General features: G+C 40.8%; 1 protein-coding gene across 1 annotated transcript in view; it reads right to left on the minus strand.

Moving 5' to 3' along the window:
• LOC136875112 (zinc finger protein 135) overlaps nt 1–8,972 on the minus strand; it is an 86,322-nt gene extending 77,350 nt beyond the window's left edge. The window contains exon 1 of the mRNA XM_067148844.2: nt 8,911–8,972. The gene's annotated coding sequence lies outside the window, so the exon portion shown is untranslated. The remainder of the gene's footprint in view (nt 1–8,910) is intronic.
• Between the last annotated feature and the right edge of the window lie 1,537 nt (nt 8,973–10,509).

A 10,509-nucleotide genomic window follows, 5' to 3' on the forward strand; every position in this document is an offset into this window, starting at 1 on the left:
ATCTGTAGCAAACTAAGTATCTCTAGGCCTAGGGTAGAGAAAGTGAAATTTGTCTGCAAATGAATAAGGGTAGAAAATCTCCAGGACGAGGAAATTAGACAGAAGTACATGGATATGATTAGTGAGAAGTTTGAAACAGTAGACAGTAAGCAGGTTCAGGATATAGAAAGTGAATGGGTGGCGTACAGGGATGCTGTAGTATAAACCGCAAGGGTATGCCTAGGAACAACTGTGTGTAAAGATGGGAAAAGGCGAACATCTTGGTGGAATGATGAAGTGAGAGCAGCTTGTAAACGTGGAAAGGCTTATCAGAAATGGCTCCAAACAAGGGCCGAGGCAGACAGGGATTTGTACGTAGATGAAAGAAACAGGGCGAAACAAATAGTTGTTGAATCCAAAAAGAAGTCATGGGAAGATTTTGGTAACGACCTGGAAAGGCTAGGTCAAGCAGCGGGGAAAACTTTCTGGACAGTAATAAAGAATCTTAGGAAGGGAGGGCAAAAAGGAAATGAACAGTGTTTTGAGTAATTCAGGTGAACTCATAATAGATCCCAGGGTATTTTTTTTGCTAGGGCTTTACGTTGCACCGACACAGATAGGTCTTATGGCGACGATGGGATATGAAAGGCCTAGGAGTTGGAAGGAAGCGGCCGTGGCCTTAATTAAGGTACAGCCCCAGCATTTGCCTGGTGTGAAAATGGGAAACCACGGAAAACCATCTTCAGGGCTGCCGATAGTGGAGATCCCAGGGTATCACTGGAGAGGTGGAGGGAATATTTTGAACATCTTCTCAATGTAAAAAGGAAATCGTCTTGCTGGTGTAGCGAACAGCCAAGCTCATGGGAAGGAGGAAAATGATGTTGGTGAAATTATTGAAAAATGCTATGAGAGGAATAGGCAGTTGTGCTTATGTTTCGTAGATCTAGATAAAGCATATGACAGCGTACCGAGGGAATAGATGTTCGCCAAACTGGGAGACTATGGAATTAAAGGTAGATTATTAAAATCAATCAAAGGTATTTATGTTGACAATTGGGCTTCAGTGAGAATGGATGGTAGAATGAGTTCTTGGTTCAGGGTACATACAGGGGTTAGACACCTTTGCTATTCGTAGTTTACATGGATCATCTGCTGAAAGGTATAAAATGGCAGGGAGGGATTCAGTTAGGTGGAAATGTAGTAAGCAGTTTGGCCTATGCTGATGACTTGGTCTTAATGGCAGACTGTGCCGAAAGCCTGCAGTGTAATATCTTGGAACTTGAAAATAGGTGCAATGAGTATGGTATGAAAATTAGCCTCTCAAAGACTAAATTGATGTCAGTAGGTGAGAAATTCAACAGAACTGAATGTCAGATTGGTGATACAAAGCTAGAACAGGTCGATAATGTCAAGTATTTAGGTCGCGTGTTCTCCCAGGATGGTAACATAGTAAGTGAGATTGAATCAAGGTGTCGTAAAGCTAATGCAGTGAGCTCGCAGCTGCGATCAACAGTATTCTGTAAGACGGAAGTCAGCTCCCAGACAAAACTATCTTTACATCGGTCTGTTTTCAGACCAACTTTGCTTTATGGAAGCCAAAGCTGGGTGGAATCAGGATATCTTATTCATAAGTTAGAAGTAACAGACATTAAAGTAGCAAGAATGATTGCTGGTACAAACAGCTGGGAACAATGACAGGAAGGTACTCAGAATGAGGAGGTAAAGGCTAATGCATAAACCGGCTTCAGTGGTGGGGTCATGTGAAGCGAACGGAGGAGGATAGTTTACCTAGGAGAATAATGGACTCTGATATGGAGGGTAAGAGAAGTAGAGGTAGACCAAGACGATGATGGTTAGATGCGGTTTCTAACGATTTAAAGATAAGAGGTAGAGAACTAAATGTAGCCACAACACTAGTTGCAAATCCGGGATTGTGGCGACGTTTAGTAAATTCAAGAGGCTTGCAGACTGGATTCTGAAAGGCATAACAGTCTATAATGATAATGTATGTATGTATGTACATGAGTAAGAAGCTAAATATTATGTACATTACACTATAAAAATAATAATAATAATAATAATAATAATAATAATAATAATAATAATAATAATAATAATAATAATAATAATAATAATAATAATAATAATAATAATCACAATCACACAACCTATCACACGTCGTCATACACACGAAACAATCAGCGGTATTCAACAGGTAATCTCCACATGCAGTCTTAAATTTCGTTATTGAGTTTGAGTTCCTGACAGCAGCTGGGAGTGAATTAAAGTTGTGACCCAGCCACAACGAAGGATCAGTTATATATTGTGGAGTGGTTGACGGGAATAGCGAGGGAAGTGCCAGATCTAGTGTTACAATTATGGAATGAGGATAATAAATGGAACTTTGAAGAGATGTATTTGGGTAGATTTTCCTTCTGAGTTCGATATATCAACGTAAGTACGTGGAATTTCCGTCGCCTCTCGGATTTCAGCCAGGAGAGAAAGGTGTAGCTAGGGGTTATGTGAGCATTGTAACTCAAGTTAAAAGCAAATCGAAGACCAGCGTTCAATGGTCGTTGAAGTTTCATAGTTTGTTCACGGGTTGCATCAATGAGGACAATGTGGCAGTAGTCAAGTATTGGTAGTATCAAAGTTTGGAGTAGTTTTATCTTTACGTCTTGTGGCAAAATATCCTTATGTTGTTTCAGAGAGTGTAGCGTCGCGTACATCTTTCTACATGTATTTCTTACGTGTGCAGACCAGTCAAGAGTTTCAGTTAGGTCATACCTAGGTTTCACTTCCTTACTGAACGGGATTACGGTGGCATTTAATGTCACCGGAGGAATAGAATAATTTTTATACACGATGTTCAATAATTTCTGAAAACCGATAATAATTGTTTGAGTTCTTTGGGGGTTGAGGAGGAGAGAGTTTTCACTGGCGTAAACACTGAGTTGTTGAAGGTCGGAGTTAATATCTCTTATTGCATTCGATATATTATTTATATTAACGTGGCTGTAAATTTGGAGGTTGTCGGCAAAGAGGTGATATCTATTATACTTTATTTTAGAGGAGATATCATTTATATAGAAGACAAACAAAAGGGGACCAGGAACAGAACCTTGGGGGATTCCTGCCTTCCGGAGTCGCCACTGAGAAGCAGTATCTTGAACTGTAACACGTTGCATACGATCTGTAAGATATGCGGTGAAAAATTTTAAGGCAACATTACCGAAGAACGATTTGAGCTTCATCAGCAATGTCTGGATGTTTATTGTGTCAAAAGCACTGCTGAAGTCAAGGAGTGTGAGTATTGTCACTTGTCTTTCGTCCATTGCTTGTCTGATGTCCTCAGTCACTTTGAGCAAGGCAGTGGCTGTGCTATGACCCTTCTTGAAGCCAGATTGCAGGGGGTCAAGAAGAGAGTGAGCCTGAGGGTATTCCAATATTTGCGCATGTACCAACCATTCTAACGCTTTGGAGAGAGCAGGGAGAATCGAAATGCGACGATAATCGGATAGGAGTTTCGGACCTGTGTTTTTAGGAAGTGGAATTACATTGTGTACTTCCAAATTGTTGGTAATAATAATTTCGTGTGGCTATTTCTAGCCGAGTGCAGCCCTTGAAAGGCAGACCCTCCGATGAGGGTGGGCGGCATCTGCCATGTGTAGGTAACTGCGTGTTATTGTGGTGGAGGATAGTGTTATGTGTGGTGCGTGAGTTGCAGGGATGTTGGGGACAGCACAAACACCCAGCCCCCGGGCCACTGGAATTAACCAATGAAGGTTAAAATCCCCGACCCGTCCGGGAATCGAACCCGGGACCCTCTGAACCGAAGGCCAGTACGCTGACCATTCAGCCAACGAGTCGGACCAAATTGTTGGTAATGTGCCGTTTTAGAGACAGTAATTAAAAATATGGGTGAGCGCCAATAATATTAAGCATGAAAGTAATAGAAATTTCATCGACACCGCTTGCTTTGGATTTAACAGATTACAAGACTTTCTTAACTTTATTAGTGCTGACGATACGAAAGGCAAAGCAGGGGCGATTTTGTGGGACAGGTGCTGGGACGATATTTACGTGTGGCCGGTTAAGCGGGTTAGACTGAGCTCTCTCTTCCGTGAAATACTCATTTAAATCGTCGAGTGGAATGCAGGTACCTGAAGCTGTTCATGTGTTTTTCCTATGCCCATGGCTCGGAGATGCCTCCAGGCACTACCGTATTTTGGTTACTTACTGATTCGCGAATATATTTGAATTTAAGATTACGGATTATTTGTTTAGTTTCATTCCTAATTATTCTATACTGTTCATAGTCATTTGGGCCCTGAGTACATTTGTAATTTCGGTAAAGAGCATCACGTTTAGACATCATATTTTTAACTGGAGGGGTTAGCCATGGATTAAGTTTGCGGGATATTCTGATCTGCTTTTTCGGTGCATGTTTGTTGTATAAATTGTGTATTAACGAATTAAATTTATTTATTTATTTATTTATTCCTGACTTACATTTGTGGCGAAGTTAGGGCTCACGGCCCTCTCTTACACTTAACCACTATAAACAGAATTTAAAAATGTAAACATAAAAGTAAGATATAGAAATTCTAAAAAGAAAGATGTATTTATTTTTCCATCAATGTCTGTCAGTTTTAAAATGCTATTCCATGAAGATTCTAGGCATCGTGTCTTAATTCACAGATGTCGATATCTTTCATATTCCTGCACGTTATATACCTAGGTTTATATTTTGGTACGCGAAGTGAGTACGCAAGAAATATAAGATCGTGGGTGGACACGGCCGATACTGACATTTGTCCGTGCGTTACCACTTTCTGAGGGTTGTTTGTTACTTTGAGATCTATTAAGGTGTAGGAAATGTTGTTGGCAGTACGTACATGGTTTGTAGGGTCAGAGGGAAGGATAGTCAAGTCACATGAGGAAAACATGTCTTCTAGTTTCTTAGTATCGTATTTCTTCGTAAGTAGATTTGTATTGAAGTCGCCTAATATAATGATATGTTGACAGGCTGGTAGCAAGTTAAGTAGGTGCGTTTCAAACGCGGTCAAGTAAGATACTTTAGGTGGTCGGTAAACCACTCCCATAAGTATTTACTGTCCACAGCAACTACTTCGACGAACATAAACTCCGTCCTCAGCAATTCATCGGTCGATGAAGTACAAATGACATGGCTCTTCAGGTCATCTCTACAGTAGAGAACAATACCTCCACCCCTCTTATTTGTACGATCATGGCGGTAGAGGTTATAGCCGTCAAGGCGAACCATGTTGTTTGGAATTGACGGCGATAACCAGCTTTTACTAATACCTATCAAATGGACGCTATTTTTGTTAAATATAGCCTGAATTTCGTCAATGTGTGCGGGCAAGCTTAGGCTGTTCATGTGACAACACTGGAGAGTATGAGGATATAGTGAAAGTTCTTGTTTCAAAAGGTTACCGGAATCTATGTTCTGTGAAGGAGTGAGGGGTGTGCTATTCTTAGAGAGGTCACTGTCATGAGGAAATACCGTAGCTACCTGACTAATGGGCATATTTAACTGAGACAAAAAATCTTACCTGTATTTCCTGAATAAATGGACTGCCTACTGGTTAAGGCACCACACACACACACACGATCACATACGTAGATCTAATAATAATAATAATAATAATAATAATAATAATAATAATAATAATAATAATAATAATAATAATAATAATAATAACAACATTTACTGGGCACATCACAATGGTCATATCAATCTGATAATCCACCTAACCGCCTCATGTGTATTAGGTGAACTAATGTGGAGCTTTTTCCCGTCTTCCAAATGAACGATAATGCGGCCGTCCTGCATCGAAACTCGCCGCTTACCCCAGAAGTCCCGAGCTTTACGCAGTACTTCTTTCCTTGTGGATGTCAGAGATTCGGTAATTATTAATTTGGTACCTTTAAGAGCTCGCTTGGCGCGCCAGATGCGGTCTCTTTCATGGTACCTGAGGAATTAAATGATGCTGGGCCGACTTCCTGCGGACACCAGCTCAACTGCTGTCCTCTTCATACGGCCGAGTCATGACATCGATCTACGCTGTCTATAGACAATTCGATGTTCAGACTGTTTTTAATGTACCCAGCGCCACAGCGAACGTGTCTTCGTTGGGGGTCTCACAGACACCATGAAGGAGTAGGCAGTTCCTTCTGCTATATTGTTCTGGCTCGTCAATTAGGATGTCCTGCTGGTCGAGCGTTCCTGTAGATAGCTTACCTCCTTCTTCATTTCACTTAATTCCTCTGAAATTATTTCCCGAAAATCCTGGAACTCTGAAGCGAGGCCGGTTAGTGTGTCGCCTGAATTGGCAGCACTGGTCGCGCCAGCAGCCATGGCTTCCTCCAAGCGTGCGTGGAATTCTGCCATTCGCTTCTCGAACTTTGAAAGACGTTCATTTACGGCCTTCAGCGTCATAGTACTTCACGGCTATTGAAGTTCACACTTAAATAAAGCACTAGCACACCCACGAATATTAAAATAATTATTATCTGACTGATATGGCAGGTGGATTGTGGAGCACGTTTACTCGCGTTGTACAGCGCGCGCCTGTTTTAAGAGGAAGTATAACTAGACAGAAACAATCGAGTCATGCGTCCAGCTCTGTGATAGACGTGATTGTTGTTTTAAAGCGAAGTACAACAAGCCAAAACAATTAAAATCCCTGTTCCGTGCTGCATCCATACTAGTAATTATTAATTTAAGAGGAAGTACATCTACGCAAAGACGAGTTGTGAATCCTTTCTCCACTCCTGTGTCAACTTATAGTTACTACCAATAAATTCTTATCTTGTCTCAGTGATTGCAATATACTCGTATGTATAGTGTTGCTTTCACATTCCAGATGAGATCACCAAAAGTGTACTTCCAACAGCAGTCGTTCAATTAGCAATGCATTCACACCTAACCGAACCTAAGCTGTCACTACCGGTCGCTTTCGGTGGATCACAACCTATACTGTCACTATCAGTTGTTTTCGGTGGATCACCACCTAACCCGTCACTATCAGTGGTTTTGGTGGATAACAATGTAACATGTCATTATCAGTGGTTTTCGGTGGATCACCACCTAACCTGTCACTATCAGTGGTTTTTGGTAGATAACAATATAACCTGTCACTATCAGTGGTATTCAGTGGACTACAACCTAACCTGCCACTATGAGTGGTTTTCGGTGGATCACCCCCAACCTGTCACTATCAGTGGTTTTCGGTGTATCACAACCTAACCTGTCACTATCAGTGGTTTTTGGTGGATCACAACCTAAGCTGTCACTATCAGTGGTTTTCGGTGGATCACCCCCTAACCTGTCACTATCAGTGGTTTCCGGTGGATAACAACCTAACCTGTCACTATCAGTGGTTTCCGGTGGATAACAACCTAACCTGTCACTATGAGTGGTTTCCGGTGGATCACAACCTAACCTGTCACTATCAGTGGTTTTGGGGGGATAACAATATAACATGTCATTATCAGTGGTTTTTTGTGGATAACAATATAACATGTCACTATGAGTGATTTTTGGTGGATAACAATATAACATGTCATCATCAGTGGTTTTTGGTGGATAACAATATAACATGTCATTATCAGTAGTTTTCGGTGAATCACATCCTAACATGTCACTATCAGTGGTTTTCGGTGAATCACAATTGCTTTTGGTAAGGGATACTAGAGGCTGGCCGTAACCTGGAGGCTTACGCCACCAGGCACCCTTTGTTTGTCGCCATACCAATGGTTTTGCCACTAGGTGGACCTAAACGAACCAGACCAATGCTTTTCGCACTTGTCGGACGTACTTAATACTCGTAAATTTTTCGCGACATCAAGTCAGCCCCATCATATCGCAACGTTTATATCTATTCCACGAACCAACTAGTCAAGTTATAATCCAACCTAGTGCCTGTAAATTGTGTTACGCTGTCTCAAAAAGCTAAATATACCAGACCATTAATTCATACATTTAGCGGCCCCTACACGTCCCTTCGAATTATCCGCCATGTTTGCAAACATGAACTCGCTAAACCAACACCTCCTAGATGGCTAAACACGTCGTACATGACATCATACAGACGCACAAGCTGCAGCCGCGGTGCCCGAGCCTGCGGTATAAGCAGAACCATCTTAACTTGCTTATAAGGTTGTATCGAGTAGAGTACTATACACCTCCTGCCATACGATGTCGGCATTCAGGCAGTCTAAATTGTGTTCAATTAAAATTCCTGCACTCGGTAACTGAGGTGGTCGGGCACATCAGATGTTATGTTTGTAGAGAAAAATTAAAGACACCACAATTCCTCAATGAAGAAAACCGTACAGATATGACATATTTAACGCAATAAAATGGCACAAATAGTTATTGGCTATAAGTCCAAAAAACAAATCCATATCAATATTAAACAGGACCGATGCCGATGACCTACACGTTAGACCAGAGTCAATGAAATACAACAACCCGACCACTTCGAAAACGAACCTTTTATAGGTTGGACATTTATAACTACAATATTACAGTACTCTTCATCCATACAAATATGCCCTCGCTAAGAATAGCTTAGTTTAATAATAATATTAATACCAGGCATGAAGTTAGGTTGTGCTAAAGAAAACAAAAGTCCATATACCGCACATTTGAGTATGAAAAGCAAAGCATCAAGTGTAAATCACAACAGGAACAATGAATAAAGACCACGTAATAAATGGAGGCGAATTCTGCTAATAAATATTATACACAAACAAACAAAGGTTGCTGATACAATGGCTGGAAGTTACGTATACGCTATTTCAGTGGAATAATGGTGAACTATAAGTTAATTTGGCAGGAAGCGACTGATTTTCAGACCGTAATAAATAATTATCGGTATGTTTATTTGCTTTACGTACCACTAACTACTGTTACGGTTTTCGGAGACACCGAGGTGCTGGAATTATATTCCCACAATCCTTTTACGTGCCAGTGAATCTACCGACGCAATGCTGACGTACCGTATTTGATCACCTTCAATCACCGGTCGCATTTTCTTCTTTTTCTTCTCCTTCTTGATATTTGGTTGGCCTTAGTATTTGACTAACACCCAGTTCCAATACTTTTGAGAATGAAACACTTCACAACTTTATTAACCACTATTTATGATGATTAATATACACTTTATCTCACAATTTCCATATCTGGGAAAAACTGTAAACTTCTTGGTTAGAACCGTATAGTGGCACATTAATATGTGGGATTAATGCAACTATTCACAAATTACTTTAACACGATGATCTCTAGCAGGAGTGAAAATCTACAAGTGTGGGTATAAGGGTGAATAGACCAGGAGTTAGCACCTGGACACGCCGAAGTGATCCATCTTGGCGTCTTACTACAATTACGTACATGACCGGATCTACAATTGGGAAGAATATAGAATATAAATCAACTACTAAAGGAGAGAGTATTGAGCAAGGTTCTTAAACACTACTAAAGGTTGGGCCCAACGAGCTAGAATAAAATAGAGGGGCTGTATACCTGACATCAGCGCTCCCTGCTTGAAGCAAGTTGATAAGGGGCAGCCATGTTAACGGTTGTCAAAACAAAGCGAATTGGCGCGAGAGCATATGTTGAGGTGACAGGGAGATCGTGCATGCCAATTCCCTAAGTTTTAAGAAGTGAAAAGATAGATTCTCGCTTTCAAGAATGCCAGCCGTAAGCTCAGCGTATGGTTGTACTAATCGGAGTAATAAAACCAAGGATATACCGTATCGTACTTTAAGTAAGTATTACTGAATTATAGCCGAGATTCCTTTTTGTAATTTCTGTTTGTAATTAAATCCATTTTATTGTTTACTTAGCCACGGTAATTATTTGTCGAATTTTGTTTCAGATTTCGTTTAAAGAACAAGGAATTAACTGAATAATACGTTGTGAGGGCGAAAAGAGATAAATGGTATCCCACTCAATTCAGTTGCTTATGCTCTGTACATTTCCAGCCCTATTTAATTTTCATTCACATTTACAAATAAAGGAAATGGAACGCCCACCACCAAGAAAACGTAACCACAAAAAATCACTTATTTCGTTCAAATGTACACCAAGTATGATAAATACAGCATTTTACTGCTAATTTTGAAATGTATACAGCCTTTATTGTAGATGTCTGTTGCCTTAGTTTTTAAAACTGCGCCGCACTTCATAATGGACAACTTTCAAGCTAGTAATCCCAGTATGATATGGTAATGGGAGAAACACGATATCCCCACTATATTATAATAAATAATTACACTAAACGATTATTGTAGTAAAGTATTCATGGGCCGCCTCTGTGCTGCACTGGTTAGCGTGAGCAGCTGCCACCCCTGGAAGCCCGGGTTCGATTCCCAGCTCCGCCACGAAATTTGAAAAGGGGCACGAGGGCTGTAACGGGATTCTATCAGCCTGGGGAGGTCAACTGAATAGAAGTGGGTTCGACTCCCACCTCAGCCATCCTTGAAGTGATTTTCCGT

This window comes from Anabrus simplex, chromosome 5, assembly GCF_040414725.1.
Source record: "Anabrus simplex isolate iqAnaSimp1 chromosome 5, ASM4041472v1, whole genome shotgun sequence".
NCBI classification, from domain to species: Eukaryota; Metazoa; Arthropoda; class Insecta; order Orthoptera; family Tettigoniidae; genus Anabrus; species Anabrus simplex.